The 20,000-nt window shown below is 44.9% G+C and overlaps 1 long non-coding RNA gene across 2 annotated transcripts in view; it reads left to right on the top strand.

Moving 5' to 3' along the window:
* The window catches only part of LOC135098163 (uncharacterized), a 66,294-nt gene that overhangs the window by 7,349 nt on the left and 38,945 nt on the right, over window positions 1–20,000 (top strand). The window contains exon 1 of one of the 2 annotated variants that reach the window (XR_010266626.1): window positions 9,228–9,312. The exons of the other annotated variant lie outside the window; for it this stretch is intronic. This is a non-coding gene — a long non-coding RNA (uncharacterized LOC135098163). Of the gene's footprint in view, window positions 1–9,227; window positions 9,313–20,000 lie in introns of those variants that run through there. 2 annotated transcript variants of the gene reach the window in all.

The raw sequence follows: 20,000 nt of genomic DNA, 5'->3' as shown, positions 1-20,000 counted from the left end.
TACTTTACCTCTGTTCTTTAGCACTGAAAATAGAGGGGGGAACATGAAGCTGGTTCCACTCTGAGACCGTAGATTGCAGCTTCATAATCTCCTCTATTCTTTAGTTTTGAAAATAGAGAAGTATAAAACCGGTTTCACTTTCCACTTTGGGCTGCAATCTCTATTCCTTGGCACTGAAAACCGAGAAACACGAGCTGGTTTTACTTTGCGCCTAAGAATACACCACCAAAACTACCTCTCTACTTGGCAGCTTGTTGGAGACGCGGGGTAGCCTTCCTTCGTTCACCCAACCTTGCTGTGCTTAACGAAACGTGTCCAGTGTAACTCAGATTTCTCAAACCAGGTGTCCTCCTCCTCCTGGGCCATTAACTACTCATTAATAAGGTTTCTACATTTTTAAAGGTGAAATAGTCTTGAGAACCAGGCTAAGCTAATCATCTCTGGCCTTTGAAAATAGTCGTGGTGAGAGAGAAATAGAGAGCAAAGGGCGATAGACAGGCGTTATACCAGTGACAGACTGCTGATACTGTCCCTGTTAGTGGCACACACTTACGGGAATGACTTTGTCCCGTCCATCATCAAGGCTGCAAATGAACCTCGGATGAACGGGAAATACTGGGGTGCAGGAGTGAGGGGGTGAGTGAAGGTTGGACCTCACAGGCTGGGTTGTGTTGTGGTGTTGTGGTGTGTTGTGGGGAAGGAAAAATACCTAAGAAAAAAAAACTTGCATAATACTTATTTGGAACACATTTATACTTACACATTTGAAGAAAGAACATTTAAACTCCCTGACAAAATTAGCATCTTTTTAATACACTTCTCAGCCGCTGCTTGGAATTCTTCAGGTAAACAAGAAACAACAACGGTAATAATTCAAGGGGTTTCGGCTAAACAGAAGCCAAGGAACGTATAGATGATAGGATAAATGATTGTCTAGAGAGGATTTACACAAAGGCGCCCTCTACTCGGCACCAGCATCCCATGGACGGCACATTGTCTCCTCCGTCACGTCCCGCCAGTGGAGAAGTCAAATAAATAATACGTTTTCTTCTCCTACAAGGCACAAGTTGGTAATTTTTTTTTCTTTTCTTTTCTTTATTTCTTTTTTTTGGGGGGGAGGTGTTAGTTCAGCATATGATTGCACCTGATACCTGTTTGTTTGTTTGTTTGTTTGTTTGTCTGTCTATCTATCTATCTATCTATCTATCTATCTGTGCCTGTCTATTTATCTATATCTGTTTTTATCCTGCCTTTCTGTCTGTCCTCCAGTCTGTTTGTCTGTCTGTTTGTCTATCTATCTGCCTGTCTGTGTCTGTTTATCTACCTATGTATGTATGTATGTATGTATGTATGTATGTCAGGTCAAACTAGCCAGACATGCACAGTTAGCGAGTTGAATATCAGAAGGTACCATTTCCATTCAGCGGTGCAGCCCACACCTCACAGCGCGCGCGGGAAGGGTTTGGGGGGGGAGGAACACTGGCATCTTTAAGGTCAGACTTTCATCTCACCTTGCAGTGTGGTTTCCTCAGCCCGTGATTCTATTGGCGGGAGGGACGGGGGAGCAGTGTGGAGTGCGGAGTAGTGGAGTCTTTGGAGCACCACGACCCAAGCCGATTTGTAGGAGTGGATTACTTGGCGGGGGAGACTCAAGCATTGTGAAAGGATTAAGCTGCCAAAATTACACGATTTTCAAGCCGTCCTAAGCCTCAGTATCTCCCCCGCACGAGTGAGCACACCGCACTGGTCCAACTGACGCCGGTAAACCCTTGCAATTTGGACTTAGCGTAATATGTAATGAATACCACTGACTTGATTCGTTTGCTTCTCTCACGTGTGGAGGGAGTCACCACTGGGGGTTTTAGTTCTGTAGACTTAGGTGTTTAGTATGTTTAGTCAGTTACTTTTGCCAGGCTTTAAAGGACCTTACTGGAGTTTTCAAGGGTGTTTTTATGATTCTAGTGATAGTTTAGTAAGATTGAAAGGATATATATCATTGGTTTTCATGTTTTTTTTTTATGATTCAAGGAAATTTTATATAAGTTTTCAGGGGCTTTTCATGATTCTAGTGACAATTTAACAAGAATCCAGAGGGAGTTATTAGTTTTCAAGGACGTTTTCATGATTATGATAACAGTTCAACTAGGAAATTTGAAAGGTGTTCTCCAGCATTCAATACCACTAATGAGAAAAACACGCTTTAAGAGTCCGATTAACCGTCCCCTGGCCTTCAAAAAAAATAAAATAAATAAAAAAATAAATAAATAAATAAAAAATAATGAGACAGCAAAGTACGAATACAGGGTTTTCTGGTACTGAAGTCAAGGTCAGTGGTAGTAATATCCTCTACATCCACACACACACACACACACACAACCACCCACCCACCCACCCACCCACACACACACAACCACCCACACACACACCCACACACACACACAACCACCCACCCACACACACACACACACACACCTCGCAGCGACTGTCACCCACCAGCGTCAAATATTCAGCAGTGTAAGTTAAAAAATGAGGACGCAAGGACACGCTGACGCCCTTTCTCCTTATGCCCGTGTTTAGAAGCGCTCTGCTCCCTCACTAGTGTTTTCCAACACGACAGAGACACTTAGCCGTGTTTTCAAGGGTGTTTTACCTGTTAATAATGTAGAAATCATGTTAACGTGTCGCTAGAATAATAAAAAGGTACCTTTGAAAACCCGTGTCATTTGAACTAAAGAATTTTGAAAGTAGTGGAGGTGCGGCGCAGAGATGTTGCAGGTTAGGTCAGATAAGGTTAGACTAGGTAAGGTTATGTCAGATAAGGTTAGGTTAGGTGAGATAAGGTTAAGCTTACATTAAATTGGATTAGTATGACGTAGGATAAGACAGGTTAGGTTAGGTAAGGTTAGGTCAGATAAGGTTAGGTTAGGTTAGGTGAGATAAAGGTTAAGCTTACATTAAGTTGGGTTAGAATGACGTAGGATAAGACAGGTGAGGTTAGGTGAGATAAAGGTTAAGCTTACATTAAGTTGGGTTAGGATGACGTAGGATAAGGCAGGTTAGAACAGGACAAAGATGGATCAGTCTAGACAATCATGACTCACCACAAGACTAATTACCTTGGCTAATCTTTATCTGGTTTATCTTTTTTTCATTTCCTCCTCACTCGCCTACTGTCTGTCCCTGTGTGTGTCTCTCTATTGTCTCTCTTTCCCGTCTTTATTAACCTCAGTTACCAGGTCGAGTGCTAAGACACCCTAAAAACACCTTTAAACACCTTAAAATACCCCAAAAACGTCCTTAAACACCCTTAAATCATGCTAAAATCTTAAAACATCCTTAAAACACTCAAACACCCTAAGGCACCCTAAAACATCCTTAACTCATGCCAAACGACCCTAAAACAACCTTAAAACACACTTAAACACCTTAAAAACATGCCAAACTATCTTAAAACACTAAAAACACCCTTAAAACACCTAAAAACACCTTAAAACACCTAAAAACATGCTTAAACACCCTAAGACACCCAAAAACACCCTTGAACACCTTAAATCGTGCCAAATGACCCTAAAACATCCTAAAAACATCTTAAAACACCCTTAAAACCCTTTATTAACCCGAGGCATGCCCACTGAGAATATCGTAAGCTCACCATTTCCCCCCAATTTTTTTTTTTTCTATCATCAGTCACTTTTTTTTTTCATTCACGTTTTCCCTTTTCCTGCGCCACAGTTTTCCTGACACGGCCGTTATCGCGTCCACTGGAAAGAGGGAGGGAGGAGTGGGAGAGGAACAGGTGAGGGAAGAACGGGAGGGAAGGGAGGGAAGGACGGAGTCGAGGGAGGTAGGAGGAACGAGGGAACGAGGAAGGGAAGGAGAGAGGGAGGGAGGAGGGGACAAAGAGAGAACGAGGGAGGTAGGAGGGAAAAAAGGAAGAAGGGAGGAAGGGACAAGGAGAGGACGAGGGAGGTAGGAGGGAAGAAGGAGGGAGGGAGGGAGAAGGGGACGAAGAGGGGGTAGAGGGGACAAGGAATGGACGAGGGAGATAGGAGGGAAGAAGGAGGGAGGGAGGGAGAAGGGGACGAAGAGGGGGTAGAGGGAGAAGCGGATGAGAGAGGTAGGAAAATACCCCTTGATGGCTTCGCTGATTCGTAAGCGCGACGTGTCCTCATAAAAGGCTTCACGCTTCACGCTTCACGCTTCAGGTAGTAAAGCGAGGCTGCACCGAACACCTGAGCGAAACACCGGCCGGCCCCACCTGTGTGTTGCACTGGCGAGGCAATCAAGGCGCCGCAGCATCTCTTGCAACATACACACACACGCAAACATTCTTGCTGCATTATCCCATCAGCATTACCACCCCTTAAGCCTACACCAGAAGAAAAAAGAAAAAAAAAAGCCTCTCAACTTTATTCCTGTTTGTCACTTACCCGTCTATTCCATGCCAGGGACAGGACCTTCCCCGTATTCAGAAACGCTTTGTTCTCTCACCACGACTATTTTCAAAGGCCACAGAGATGACTAGGCAGGTTCTCAAGATTGTTCCTCCCGTTAATTATGGGAAAACTTTGTTCACCTGTCACTAGCACCGTAAAAACACCCTCAAGACCTGTGAAGCTTTAAATATAGCACACCCATTTAAAAGTGGTGTAGGTGCGGCGCAGAAGTATTGTGGAATATGGTTCTAAGCGCTACACGTACATGAGGTTGCAGCGAATACGTGAATCAGTACCGAAGGGCAATGAAGACACGAGTGAAACAGTAAACACCCTCGCGAGGCTTACGAGTGGGGTGGGCGTGGGGGGGAGGTCAAAGTGTAATTAATACTGAAGCGGGAACCATCATGATTGTTTTTACCCACTCAGTAATCACCGAGACTTCATTAATAAAATAACACCAGGGGGCTGCTTCACCAACATTAATCCTGTTACCCGCCACCTGTCTTACGCGCACTGATTAACTGGGAGGGGGGGCGTCGGAACAAGGGAGGGGGCGTGGGAACATGGAATCGGGGCATGGGAGATAGTGGTGACACGGGAGAGGGCGTAGGAACATGAAAGAGAGGGAAGAAACAATGGGAGAGGGGTGTGAGAACATGGGAGGAGGCGTGGGAACGAGAGAGGAGTGGGATCATAGGAGGTACCGCAGGGTGACACAGGAAGATGCACCACGTGGGAGATCGCAAGGAAAGAGAGAGAAACAGGAAGGACACATGAAGGAAGGATACACAGAGAAACAGAGAGAAACGGGAGGAAGAAATCATGAAGGAGGTGAACAGGAAAACAGATAAGCAACCAGGAGAGAGAGAGAGAGAGAGAGAGAGAGAGAGAGAGAGAGAGAGAGAGAGAGAGAGAGAGAGAGAGAGGCAGAGTGGATGGGGGAGGGAAGTTTATAGGGTGGATGTGTGGATACGTGGTCTGTGGATTCTGGGAGGGTGATGCGTGAGAGTCTGAGGTGAGATCGATCAGTGGCTGGACTAGACACAAGTCTGCACCTGTGCATGCATCTCAGCAGCCACGGCTGTGCAGCTTTAGCAGCATTCCCTTGAGCTTGAGCTTGTAACTTTGCGTGCTTCGGTATCAGCGTCGCCTCACAGAAATCTCGTTAACAGTCATCTCACACGAAGCTGTAAGAGAAAAGTTTCATTTAACGGTGAAGTTCCAGACAGCAGTACAAGGAACACAGGCTAATGACATAACAACCGTGCACTTACCAGAACAATGCTGTGAAGGTTTAATGATTGTAGTGGTAGTTTATCAAGGGTTGTACGCCATTAGTGAGATAAATACCTATCAAAACCTAACTGGTCATCCCTGTGGCTCCTGAAGAGAGTTACTATGAAATGACGTGGTATAATGTCAAACAGGATACGAGTCTAAGCAGACACGTCTGCGCTGCACCTACAAAGGTGCTATATTCAAAAGGCTATAGTTGAATTGATGCGGGTTTTAAGGGTGTTTTTATGATTCAAGTAACGAATTAACAAGATTTCTACATTATTAGTAGGTGAAACACTCTTGAGAACTTGGCTAATCATCTCTGTGGCCTTGGAAAATAGTCATGAGAGAGCAAAACGTTTCAGAATACGAGTCTTGCTGTTAGACAGGCGATATCAGCTCCTTCCTTTCCTGGGCTCCATTCACATCCTTATCTTGAGAGTGTGTCAGTAATGCAGCCAGACACCACACTGCATTGCTCCCTATTTGTGTGTGTGTGTGTGTGTGTGTGTTCTGAATCACTTAATTTAAAGCTAGACAGTGCATGTTTCGACGGCACGAATATAAACAAGGATATTTTACGTGTAGAGTCGGTGTTAGATTTCCATATATATATATATATATATATATATATATATATATATATATATATATATATATATATATATATATATATATATATATATATATATATATATATATTACCTTTCATACGCATACGATGTATGCGTAACGACAGCACGAGCGTAAACAAGGATATTTTAGCTGTAGTAACCCCTGTCAACCTTCCATATATTTCACCATTCATTCCTTTTCACAGTAAAACATTAACATTTACCCTTTTCCTTCACAAACCCCACCTGGCCTTGAAATATAAGCTAACCACTGGACGTCCCGTCTGAGAATAAGTTCTGCTTCTTCACCCCACAGGCAGACATGCGGTAAACTAAACGGAATTACATCGCGTGCAATGACTTCACAGAAAACCCAGAATGAAGCTTGTGAATCCGCGGGTCGAGCTGGCATGAGCGGGGCGTGCGTGTCAGAATGATGCAGCCTCGTATGATGGCCCTTCATTTCACTTCAGTTTTGGAATAATATCACTGGTATGGATATATTACATTAATTATTTAGGATCAGCTGCCGCATCGCAACCGTCTGTGTGTGTGCGTGTGTGTGTGTGTGTGTCGAGCGAGGACTGGTCAGCGATGATATGCTTTTTGTGCGTGTCCGTGTATGCAGACGAGCTTCGAATTATTAAACCTTCTCTCTGATGAACCTTACTAGATGGAATAACGTAGAACTTAGAAGAGTATTTTCAAAAGTTTTTGTCTTATTTTTATATTTTGATAGACTGGTTTTTAAGTGTTTTATGATGCTAGTTTTGCAAGAACTCTGCTTCACTGCCGTCATATATTTGCTTCATATGAAAGACCACAGCGTTGAAATATGAAACTTACTCGTATGTGTCATTCATTATTGACTTCCTCGCTTTATTTATCCCTAGTAGGTCGGCTGCTCTTATATGTTGTCGTAGATAACTGTGCATCCCCTTTCTCGCGCCTTAACCTAAATTTATCAGTCTACCTGTCCATCAATCTATCTGCTTTCTCACTATCGACTGACTGACTGAAATGCCATCCCAAATCAGTCAATTTAATCTTTCTCTCTACCGACTGACTAAGTGAAATGCCACAGGGTTTGAGTATGTGCTAAACCTTAGCGGGAACTTGCTGCTTTTTGCCTGCTAAATCCAAGATCCCTCCTGATCCCACTGAGACTGCATCTGACATTGGGGTTGCAGCATACCGCACATGATGAACTAATTTGGGACGAGTTTTCTCAGTGGCAATTTTTTTCATTATTGATACCTGATATGAAGAGATAGGCCAACTATGGGGACACATGACCTGCTTGGCGGAGGTCTGCGCTCTCTCATTGCTTTATAGTTGGGCTGTTCATCGCTTCTGCCATTTCCTTTTGTGTCCTCAACTAATTTCCTATTTACAACATTTTTTTTTCAGTATCATTCGCAAGTGTGTGTGTGTGTGTGTGTGTGTGTGTAATGAGAGACAAAACACTGTCAACCTATAGGGTGATATATTTCATATTCCGTTACGGTGATCACCGACGAGGAAGAAGAGTCAGACCCAGGACGTCACAGTTCCCCCACAAAGAGGAAGCGTCAGTGGTACTTTCAAGGTTTTAATCAAGAGTAGATGGAGCAAGTGGAATTTACAAGGTCTTGACAACTGAAGGAGCGAAGCACATGTTGCTGTTCCTGAACAATATCTTGAAAAAAGTTGATGAAATGAATACTGAATTTCAAACAGTCTTTCAGAATGCACAAACTATACAAGGCCATCTGCAGTATGTATCGAAACATCATGGCTACGTTCATTAAGGATGAAATCTTGGTTAGTGAGAAGCTGTCAACAATTGATCCAACTGATTCAAAGAATTACAAAGACCTAAAAGACATTGATCTAGGTGGCAGATGTGAAGCAGCGTTAATGACAGAGTGTCTAGGGAAAAATGAAAGTAGGTTTAGATCAGACTGCTTAAAGTTTTGTCTTAGAACTTTCCTGTCAGATACTCAAAAGGTTTCCTGTAGAAGAAGACAGCGTCATTGCTTTGTTGCAGTGTATGGATCCACAGGAATCAACAAGTCCTGAAAGACAGCTGAAGTCCATCATTAAACTTGTTTTAAAATGTCCTTCTCTGGTGGCTGAGCATCAGCTTGATGATTCACAGGAAGAATGGCGGGTCCTGCCTTGGCCAAAGGAGTTAGGTACTCCATTCTGTGTTCAGTTTGGAGGTGCCAACATTTTGGCACGATCTCAGAACTATATTGCATGTATATGGGCAGCCAAAATTTAGAGTTTTGTCTCATATTATGTGCGGCCAGCTGGTATTGCCACTCTCTTCAGCTAGTGTTCAAAGAGTATTTTCCAAACTGAATTTGATCAAAACAAAACAAACAAACAGCCTGAAAAATCGGAGTGTAGTGTGAAGGTTTCTAGCCAAACAAGCCATTACACGGCAAAATTCTGTATGCTTCACTCGGAATCCGCCAACGTGTGTAGTACAAGAAGTAAAAAATGGAAACTGCTATAAAAAATATAAAGATTTATTGTCAAAGCAGCCCACAGTAACACTTCCTTTTGACTCTGAATGCGAAGATAACCTGTAAGATGTTTTTTTTTTTTGTATTCTTTTTACAAGGAAAACCCAGGGCACACAACACCACAAACACGGAAAGCAAGTTTTTTTTTTTTTCCTGTATTCACGGAATAACGACCTACAATAAAGATTTTCTTAAGTTTACCTTTTATTTGTAAGACACGTTTTCTGTTGTGTAATAAAGTAACGATGTACTGTATAGTTGTACCGTTAACATATTTTGCCATTTTTAATATAAAGATGAACATTTAATAAGATTATTTCGCATAATGGTCTACCTTGAAAAAAAAAAGAAAAAAGATATTGATCTTCAAAAATTTGTAATATGTTTTCCCAAGCGGTGGCAACATTGGTCGACAGCTATCAGTAACAGTGCGCAGTGGTGGACCTAATTAACTCACAGCCACGCAAAGTAAGTAAAGACACCCACGGCTTATATCCAGATCTCTCATTTCATTTTCTGGCCATGGGAAGAGAGTACGGAGACTGTCATTAGTATAAAGTGGTCAGCGGCAACGGGTAGTGAGGAAGGGGCGCTGTGTGAGGCTAGCTATATACCCTCTCTCTCTCTCTCTCTCTCTCTCTCTCTCTCTCTCAAACCATATATGAATCTCTAACGAAGCATAGGTCTTCACGGCTGAATAAATGCAAATGTTATTATTTGTAGTGTATTGGTAAGTATTGTAGCCGTAATGTTAGTCGAGGCTGGTTGAGTTTGGACGGTGCAAGGGGGTATACACACACACACACACACACACACACGAAAAAAAAAAAAAAGTGTCAGAAACGTTATAGCTTATTCACATACGTATTTTCCCATTAATGGGGAGTTTTGAGAGCGAGTGGTTGTCACCAGGTGGCAGACCAAACCTTTCTCTCACATACAAGCAATATCAGATATACCTACAGTGTTATTCTATTTACATGAAGATGCAATGGGCTTATATAATTTATTTTTCTACGTAATCCCTTCTAAGTAGTAACACAAGTAAACCCAAACTCTTTTCATGAACAAATGTATCTAAGTTGATTTTCTAGTGAATCTGCATTTAGATTTATTTGGTCATCTTAAGATTTCCAAATGAATACACTCTTGATTGGAAACGTCTTAATCTAGACAACAGTAAACATAAAGGCAACATGTCTGTGACAGTCAAAAGTCCAAAGTACATACATCTCCTTCCTAGTTTATGGAAACGGCAATTTTAATAAAAAAAAAGTTGGCACCTCGAGTGTCCTGGCGATAGTAATGCTGTATCTCTAACCAAAACAAACACCTGACTCGGCCGCGCTGCTTGAACTTAAGAAACACGTTGTTGGACAAGAAGCTGAATGTTGGTGCGGTGCCCATCTCCACTACGCCCTAAACAATGGATTACGGCAGCTGGACACTACAGCAGCAGCAGGATCGCCTGAGAGATGTTTGTTTTGGTTCTCCATTACTTTGTCGCTCGCTTCGTGAGAGGGATGCTAAAATACCCACAAAAAAAAAAAAAAAAAAAACTGGAGCCATATATCACGATGTTAGTGAGTGGGTTGTGTCATACTATATAGTGCAGTGTGATTGTTTATTTTTTCATCGTCCAAATCAACAGTTTTTATACTTGTAATATGCTTTATTTAAGATAATGCTAGCAGTTTACTCGATAATCACACACAAAAAAATAAATAATTTGACCACATTCTGTCAATATTATCCATACCGGATATTGAAAAGTCGATACATCATTTCAATAGTGTCATGGTGATCAATGTTCTGTGCATCTTTACGCACCTGGGATTTACTACAACAATATTTTAGCTCTCTTTCCTACAGTTAGATGAGCACCAACGACATCTAGCGGTTGAGTTCCGAAAACTCCCCATTCCTCCCAATCTCACTACCTAGCCTGTACCTAGCCTAACTTAAACCAAGCAGGTAATTTCCCGCACACAGGAACGTTCTGCTCTCACCACAACTGTTTTCAAAGGCCACGTACATAAATTAGCCGGGTTTTCGAGTGTTTCTTCCCCTCCTTCATTACTATTAGTCATTATTGCTGTTATTATTATCATCATCATTATTGAAGCTGCTATAATTATTGGTATTATCTTTCTTGAAATTATTATTTTTTTGTTATTAATATTATCATCATTATTATCATTATTATTATTATTATTGCTGTTGTTATTATTATTTCCATTATTATTATCATTATAATTATTTTGCTATTATCATTATTAATGTTATAATTAGCATTACTGCTACTACACTACTATTACTATTACCAATACTGCGATTGCTATTATCATTACTATCACTATTCTGTTATTATTGTTGTTGTTAGCAATGTTATTTAAGCCATGTACGAGAAGAATAACCGATGTGTATTGGAATAAACTTCTGAGTCTGAATCCGAATCTATCAAGAATATAGAAAACTTATTAATCTGTCATTAGAACCATAAAAACACCCTGGAAAACCCTTGTCACTTCAGTTCACTACGTAGAGCAGCTTGGCAGTAGTGGAGATGCGGCGCAGAAGTGGTTCCCAATAAGGTTTAATGCTTGATACTTCACCCTGTTAGCCTAATAAAACAATCCAGCATTTAACTGTTCCCCTTGAACGTAACGAGGGCTCGAGGACAGAGCTGCTGCTGCTGCTGCTGCTGCTGGTGTTCCCCTGCTGGCCTCGTCTGGCGAATAGTTGCAAAAATGGTGTTCCTAGCATTCCTAACTTTTTTTGCAAGATTTTTAAGTGATAATTTGCATCCGTTGTGTGCATTATACGTGTCATGCTTCTGCTTCACCTCACCGCCGCTGCCTCCTCCTCCTCCCCCTTCTTTCCTTCTTTCCTTCTTTCCTCCTTTTTATTTTTTTTCTTATTTTCTCTTCAGTTTTTTCCTTTTTTTCTCTTTTTCTCTTATTCTTTTCTTCTTTCCTTCCTTGTTCTCTCGTTACCGTCGTCGTCGTCGCTGTTGTTGTTGTTGTTGCTGTTGTTGTTGTTGTTGTTGTTGTTGTTGTTGTTGTTGTTGTCGTTGTCGTTGTCGTTGTTATTGTTGTTGTTGTTGTTGTTGTCATTGTTGTTGTTGTTTCCTTTTCTCCTCCTCCTCTCATCTTTCTTCTCTCCTTTTCTCCTCACCTTTCCTTTCTTTTCTTTTCCTTTCCTTTCCTTTCCTGTGTTCGCTTCTCCCATCTTTTTATCTTCTGCAGTTTCATTTAATTTCATTTCATCTCGTCTGCTTCTTTCACCTTCTTCCCTTAACCCCCGCTCCTCTCTCTCTCTCTCTCTCTCTCTCTCTCTCTCTCTCTCTCTCTCTCTCCTCCCACATGCAGCTGCAAGGAATAAGTTGAAGGCACGGGGAGGAGAGGAAGGAAGAATGTGTAGGTATTAAAGGCAATGTTCTTGGTTATACAGTTTTGTGAGGGCGTGTTGGAGGTGCGAGGCGCAGCCCTGCCAGGAGGGAAATAATGAGGCAAAAATGAAGCAGCGAAAGAGGAAACAAAGAGGAAGGTATGACAAACGTACTGGGAAGAGAATGCAAAAAGGGGGATAACGAGATAGAAAAAAAAAGAGGATAATGTACTCTTTCGTAAATGGGAGAGTAGAGAATAAATAAATGGAAAAAAATGAGGAAACAGAGAGGAAAGTATGACAAACGGACGGGGAAGACATTTAAAATGGATAATGAGGTAGAAAGAAAAGAAAATATGTTTTTGCGAAGATAGGAGAACAGAGAATAGGTAAATAAAAAAAAATGAGGTACCGAAAGGGGAAACAAAGAGGAAAACAATGACAAATGGACCACGAAAGAGTCAAAATCGATAACGAAGGAAGGAAGGAAGGAAGGAGGAAAAATAACATAGACTTACGTAATGACAGTGAACAAGGAAATAGGAAAATGGGAAATGAATAAAAATAAGAGAGAAAATAAAAGAAGACATCTCAGGCAGAAAGCAGAAAAAAAATGGCTGACAAAATTTAATTAAAATGATGTTTTTGTTTCTTTGATGTCCAAGAGAAATAAATGTTATGCAATGAAAAAAAAAACAATTACGCTGTTAGAATTTACTTTGTTAAATTCTAATTAATGGTACCCATAGTCGAGAGAGAGAGAGAGAGAGAGAGAGAGAGAGAGAGAGAGAGAGAGAGAGAGAGAGAGAGAGAGAGAGAGAGAGAGAGAGAGAGAGAGAGAGAGATTAGGAAGTTTTTTTTAATGAAACTGGAAGATTTTATGCCACTAAAATATGAAGTAGCCAGTTTATACTAAAAAGTTAATTACATTCTCTCTCTCTCTCTCTCTCTCTCTCTCTCTCTCTCTCTCTCTCTCTCTCTCTCTCTCTCTCTCTCTCTCTCTCTCTTCATTTGTTTCAGGTCTATTTATAAAAGTCTTATTTATCGAGTGTGAAGATAAGAGAAAGAGAGAGAGAGAGAGAGAGAGAGAGAGAGAGAGAGAGAGAGAGAGAGAGAGAGAGAGAGAGAGAGAGAGAGAGAGAGAGAGAGAGAGTTGTTGTTGTTTGATAAATTTATTGCGCACAAGGCAGGCGTCAGACTATACATACGATCAAAAAACATAAGTTTACAGAAGAACAGTAGTAGAACAATAAGAACAATAATAACAATAACAAGAACAATAACAAGAACAATAACAATAACCAAAACAAGTGAAGTTAGAACAGTAACGACAGAAAATAAATAAATAAAAAAATAATAAAATAATAAATAATAATAATAATAATAATAATAATAATAATAACAATAATAATAATAATAATATAATATGGAAAATCAATAGAGAAAGAAAATTATATAATGAAATAAATATAATAAACAATGAAATTAAACAAAGAAATAGGTAGATAAATAAAGAAAACGGGAAATAGATAAACATAATAGAATAAAATAAGAATTAATAAAAAAGTAAAAAAATAAAAAAAATAAAAAATAGAATAAACACCAAAATAAAAGAATAGTACAACAGTGAAAAAACTATGAATGCTAAAGGTCAAAGGTGACATAAATAGTTGAGGGGTGGTAAAATGAAAGACACTGATTGGTAACAGCCGCCAAACTGTGGGTGTTGGGCTAACATGAGGTGTAGATGGTCGCCTTGCAGCAGGTGTTGGCACACGGCGAGGAGAGGCTGTTCGCGCGGGAGCAGGTCTCCCACAGCAGGACAGTCCAGGCAGTAGTGGCGCAAGTGATTCGAGTTGGGAGAGTGGCACAGGGGACAGGAGGTGTAGTGAGGCTCGTCTCCCAAGCCAGCCACCTGCCACAGTGGGCGGTAGCCGAGCCGCAGCCGCGCCGACACCACATTATGCCTCCTCACCCATAGCCCCCGGCGTCGATACTTGAAGCGATGGTGACGAAAGGCATCATAGTGCTGAATAGTAACACTGGCCGCCCTCTGGTCGGCAGTCCTGTCGGCCGTAGAGAGTAGGGAGGCTGCTCGGATCCTGGTCCTGAGGCACCGGAGGGAGGGGGCAGGGCCAGCGTCGCAGGCAGGCAGGCCACAAGCAGCTTTAGCCAGGCGATCCACTGTGTCGTTGTAAGCTAGCGAGACATGGGAGGGGATCCAAAGGAACCTAATGACCAACAATCGGTCATGAGCCAAGGCCAGGGCCGTCAGGATCCTGTTAACCAGATGACGATAGACTGGGTTTGGCGAAGAAAGGGCATGAAGGGCTGCCTGGGAGTCGCATATGACGACACCGTTGAGGCGTCTTTCACAGAGGAGACTCACAGCATCTAGGATGCCGTGCAACTCACAAAAGGTGGAGCTGAACTGAGCCGGCAGCCGACGTCCAACCCAGCCCTCTGCTGGAGGTGCCGCGTCAGGAGAGTAAACTGCACACCCTGCTGTGCCGTCCGCCTGCACAGACCCATCCGTGTAGAGGTGGCGTGGCGTGACGATGGTAGCCGAGACCGATGCTATGGCGTCCAGGGCTAGTTGTTTCTGCAGGACGGGAGGGTGAGCCTTGTAGGTGGGAGTGAAGTGGACCATCGGGAGTGGCAGCATCCAGGGTGGAGGTGGAGGGAAAATGTCAGCCACAGGAACATTGATGTCCAAACGTTGCAGCTGAGAGCAGACAGTTTTGATGAGAGCACGGCCACCGGGCTGCAGCCAAGGCAGGCGGGGATGAGGCTGAAGGAAGGTCCTAATGACTTGCGAATAGTGACAGGAGAGATGGGGGAAGTGGAGGCACTTGACGGTGAAATAGGTGACATTTGCATGGATCCTTTCAATTAGTGGCGAGAGGTCAAGCTCATGCAGCATGTTGACTATCCTGGTGGACATGGGACAGCCTAAGATGAGTCTCATGACTGTGTTCTGGAATTTTTCCAGAGGCTCCAGTGTAGATTTGGGCAGCTGCACAAGCGCAGGGGAGAGATAGTCAACGACTGATCGAATGTAGGCAGTGTAAATCGTCCTGGCCACGGGGATGGAGACACCAGTAGCGTTATTAAGGAGCCACCGAAGAGGAGTCAGGCGTAACTGCAGCCGAGTCAGGAGATCACGAACCACAGGATGAACTCGCTGACGAGCGGGCGTGGATGAGAGAATTCTCACAGGCGCACCAAGGTAAACATACTGTGTGCACACAGGGATGACACTGTGCCCCACGGTAAAGGCTGGGAGGGATCTCGGGTTCCGAAGAGTAAAAATACGGCTTTTTTCTGGGGAAATGATGAGGCCACACAAAGAGGACGAGATAGAGAACGAGTGGAGGAAACGCTGTAGGACTGCTGGTGTGTGCGCGTGGATGCAAATGTCATCTGCATAACAGGTGACTGTGATGCCAGGGACGTCAGGAAGTAAGGAAAGCATACGGTGCATCAAGATATTAAAAAGGAATGGGCTAAGAACGCCACCTTGAGGAGTACCAAGCTCGAACTTCTGAACTGTACTGCTCGCACCCTTGAACAAAACACGGGAGGTTCTGTTACGCAAGTACTCTCGCACCCACCCCAGGAGGTTGCCCGTAACCCCGAAGTCCACGAGCTGGTCGAGAATGACCTCCCTGTTGGCAACATCGAAGGCGCTCTTCAGGTCTATGAAAGCGACAACACTAGTTGGGGTGAGGCGAGCGTACAACTCCACGAGGCAATGGTGCGTAATACGTTGGGGAAGGAAGCCGTAGAGTCTGGGAGATAACTTGCTCTCAAGCCGAAACAGCAGCCGATTGAGGAGGACGCGCTCCATCACCTTACTAAAGCAGGATGTAAGTGATATAGGCCTGAACTTGTCCGTGCCGGGCTTTGGAATCGGTATGATGATACTGGAGGTCCAGGTGCGCGGCACACATCTCTGTCCAAAACAGACGTTATACAGCCGGAGAAGAGGATTGCCAGAAACTTTCTGAAGGAGCCTGAGAACAGAGTAGGTGATGCCGTCTTCCCCTGGGGCTGATGCCTTGCTCCGAGAGAGGGCACGACTAAGTTCACTTTCAGTGATGGGCCTGTCATCCTCTTCGTTTGGTTGCAGCAAATCACCCATCAGACGAAGGGTGCGGAGAGTGTCATTAGAGGCGAGAGCATCACGAATGTGGTGGGGAAGGTTTTGTGCACGTGACTGCTCACACCAGCCATTAAGAAGATCTTGAGCGTACTGAACTGGACTATGATGAAGAGCGCTGGGTTTCTTCCTCCTCACAACTGTATTAATGAGATGCCACATGGAGCTCACACTTGTCCGGTGGTTGATGCTGTTGGTAAACTGGCGCCAAGACTCGGTGAGGACACATTGCTGGAGGGCCACGAGCTTGTTCCTGGACAACTGATACCTCCGCAGATTCTCCGGGGAGAGGTGAGTTTGGAAGGAAAGGCCATCCTCCCTCGCCTTTCTCTCTGCCATGGTAATGCGGTGATCCAGTGTCCAGGCTGGAGCTCGCAGACGACGCTTGACGTGCAGCTTGCGAACATAGTGGTCATAAAAGGAGTGTGTTGAGGTGACAATGGAGGAGTACAAGTCTTCAGGAGAGGTCATAGGAAACGTAGGAACGGCGGATGACATGTAGGAGACATACGTTGGGCAGTACTTAGGAGGAATGGTAATGCGGATGCGACGGTGGAGGTGGGGAGGAGCGGCTGGGAGAGAGTAATGGAGGGCGAGGGCAAGATAATCAGAAAACAGTGTGGGCACAGAGGAGCACGTGACATTGGATGTCACCAGGCCCTGAGTCAAGATGTAGTCAAGAGTGCCTCCTCTTGAGTGCGTGGCACCGCCAGTATCCCATCGTGTTGGCCGGTAACGATGCAGCCCTCTAGGCGTGTCCCGTTGCGATTTGGTGTTGGAGAGATGTCACCCAGCGCAGGATGACGGGCGTTAAAGTCACCCATGTAAATGGTGCCTTGAACACTTGGAGTGGGGAGAACAGCAGTGTCTATCCGGCCTGGAGCCACATAGACATTGCACAGCCAAATCGTACCAGCGCCTGCTGCCACCTCAAGCAGTTGGAAGGTCGTGTCATCATGTGTGGAGCATCGGAGCAGCCTGTGCCGTACAGCAGAGTGAACGTAGGTGATGAGACCGTTCCGAGCATGATGAACGTAGGGAATGTAGGCACGAAGCGACGGCGGCGCACCCCTTTGTGCCACAGGATGGCCAACAAAAGCCTCTTGAATTAAAATAATATCAGGATGATGCTGCTGCACGTAACTCTTGAGGGCAGATTGTTTAAGCCTATGAGTGAGGCCGCAGGCATTCCAGGAGAGGACGTGAAGCTGTTGCTGGCTATCTATTATTACTCTTTAGCTTAGCGCGACCAGAGGAAGACGAATGGGAGGCGTGGCCAACTCTCTGCGGCGCACTGCAGGAGGACAAGGATGCTGGAGGCAGAGCAGTAACCCGCTCGAGGTGTGTGGCGAGGGAGTCGACCCTGCCAGCGAGGGTAGTGACGGTGACGGTAAGTGCTCGGAGCGCGTCCATCATAGCAGAAACCTTGGTGTTCATTTCAGCCTGCTGGCTGGCGAATCCCTCCATTCTGCGTTCAATGGCCTCGAACCGAGCAGCATACGAGGAGCATTGAGACGTCATCGATTCCACAGCAGCCTTAAGTGAAGCAACCTCAGGAGCCACCAAACCAGCGTCCGTCACCGGCGGGGAGGAGGCCTGGGGAGGAACGGACGCGCGCTGAGCAGACTGTGGGGCGGAAGGCGGAGCCGAGGTGGAAGGCGCGGCGGAGGTGGCGGGGCGCCTTAAACACCCATGCCAGACGTTGACACCTGGCTAACGGCAGCGAGGGCATTTCCACTTCGAGGTATCTGCTGTAGGTGTGTCTGATCCCTGCACCGTTGACTCAGAGTCCTGTGAGACTGGTGCGGGGCCAGTAGAGGGAGGCTGGGTCCGGTGAGGGCAGGCGAGGGAGTGATGCTGGCCAGAGCACCAGGCGCACTTCTCAGGACGGGAACAGTAGCGCGAGATGTGGCCGAGTCCCCAGCACCTAAAGCACCAGGGCTGCTCATCCTTCATCCTGCGTACTTCGCATGGCGGGAGGCTGGGAAGAAAGTCAAAAGTAATAAAAGGTGGCGGGGGTTCAGGAAGGCTCCAGGTGATGACGATGCGATTGATGGGTTCACCGTCCTGAATGAAACGCTTCGCTTTGTACACCCCAGACAAAGCCATGGCCAAGGAAGGCTCAACACAGACAGGATAACGAGTCAGTAGGTAGGCAGGGAATTTTCGAGACCTTTGAGGCGAGTCCTGCATATCAAGGAACAAGGACAGATATTCCCCTTTTGTCACACTGTCAATAATGTCCGTGCGACTTCTGGAGATGTAGACGAACCGAGACGTTACAGCGGACATCTTGACTTCAGCAAGGCTCCGATCCAGACTGAAGCCCTTGTTGACTTCAGAGAGCCAACGTAGCTTGGTCTCCACCGATGGAGAGCCTCGGAAGAGGAGCTTTACGTAATCATCCCGTGGAGCAAAGGCTGGAGGAACTGGCGCAGGCTGTGAGGGCAGAGGCGAGATGCATGGCGCAGAGGAGAGAGAGGCGACCGACGAAGTGGCAGAAGGGACGTCACGGGGAACAGAAGGTATTCCCTGCTTAGCCGCCTTGGGAGCAGGCAGAGATGAGGCATCGTTGCTGTCAGACGAACTGTTGAGAAGACGTTTAGCCGATGAAGATTGGTTGACAAGACTTGAAGCTTCGTCGTCGGGGAGGGCAACTCCAGCCTCACTCGTGGCTGCTGCCGAGCTCCGCTGATCCTTTTGTGGCATTGAAGGCCACTCACCCTCATCACTAAGGTCGAGGTCGTCCTCGAGGAGAGAGTGAGTGACAGGGCCGTTGTATTCCATTGCTCACTTAAACAGGGCTCGGGGAACGCTGGACACAAGCAGTGACGCAGAACGACGTCATGACAACGTCACTCTGGAAGCACTGCGCATGCGCAGACGAAGAGCTGCCCGTGCAGGGAACGCCCCCCCCGCCCGACGTGATTCAACCTCCAATCTACAGCCAAAGTCCAAACACTAGAAGTCCCAACTGCCAAAAATGCGACGAGAGGGTCTTACTACAGGTGACTGTGTGATATGGTAGGCGCAGGCTTGCTGGATCCTTCGCAAAACTCCAAGAAAATCAGGAGAACGTACACCGTGGCTTGTTTACAAGGCCCTCTAGCGGCGAAATCCCAGAGAGAGAGAGAGATAGAGAGAGAGAGAGAGAGAATTATTTATGCTGTAGTCGAACAAAACAATTTCCACGTAATTCAAACAGGTACTAGATTGTGAGCTAAATAAATAAATAAAAAAAAGAAAGAAAACTGAAACGAAAGTGTAAAATGTTTTCATGTAGAGCTGGAAACAAATCTGTACCATCAAGATATACTTGTGTGTGTGTGTGTGTGTGTGTGTGTAGTGGGTCTGAATAACTGATGGTGGTGGAAGAGCGGATGAGTGAGGACTGAAATAAAGATTAAATTGTAGCGAGAAATGGGAGGAAGTGGTCGAGTGGTTGGTTACTTGCATAAGATCATAAGAAATAAGGGAAGCTGCAAGAAGTTAGGTGGTTGTGGTGGTGTTTGAAGTGGTGGATGAAGTGGAGGGCGAGGTGATTGGGTGGTTGGGTAGTCAAGTGGTTGCAGTGGTGTCTGGGGGGTAATGGGTGGTTGAGGGG

The sequence above is a fragment of the Scylla paramamosain genome, unplaced genomic scaffold, assembly GCF_035594125.1.
Source record: "Scylla paramamosain isolate STU-SP2022 unplaced genomic scaffold, ASM3559412v1 Contig48, whole genome shotgun sequence".
In the NCBI taxonomy this organism is placed as follows: Eukaryota; Metazoa; Arthropoda; class Malacostraca; order Decapoda; family Portunidae; genus Scylla; species Scylla paramamosain.
The sequence above is the reverse complement of the archived record's forward strand: the minus strand, read 5'-3'. Positions and strand labels throughout refer to the sequence as shown.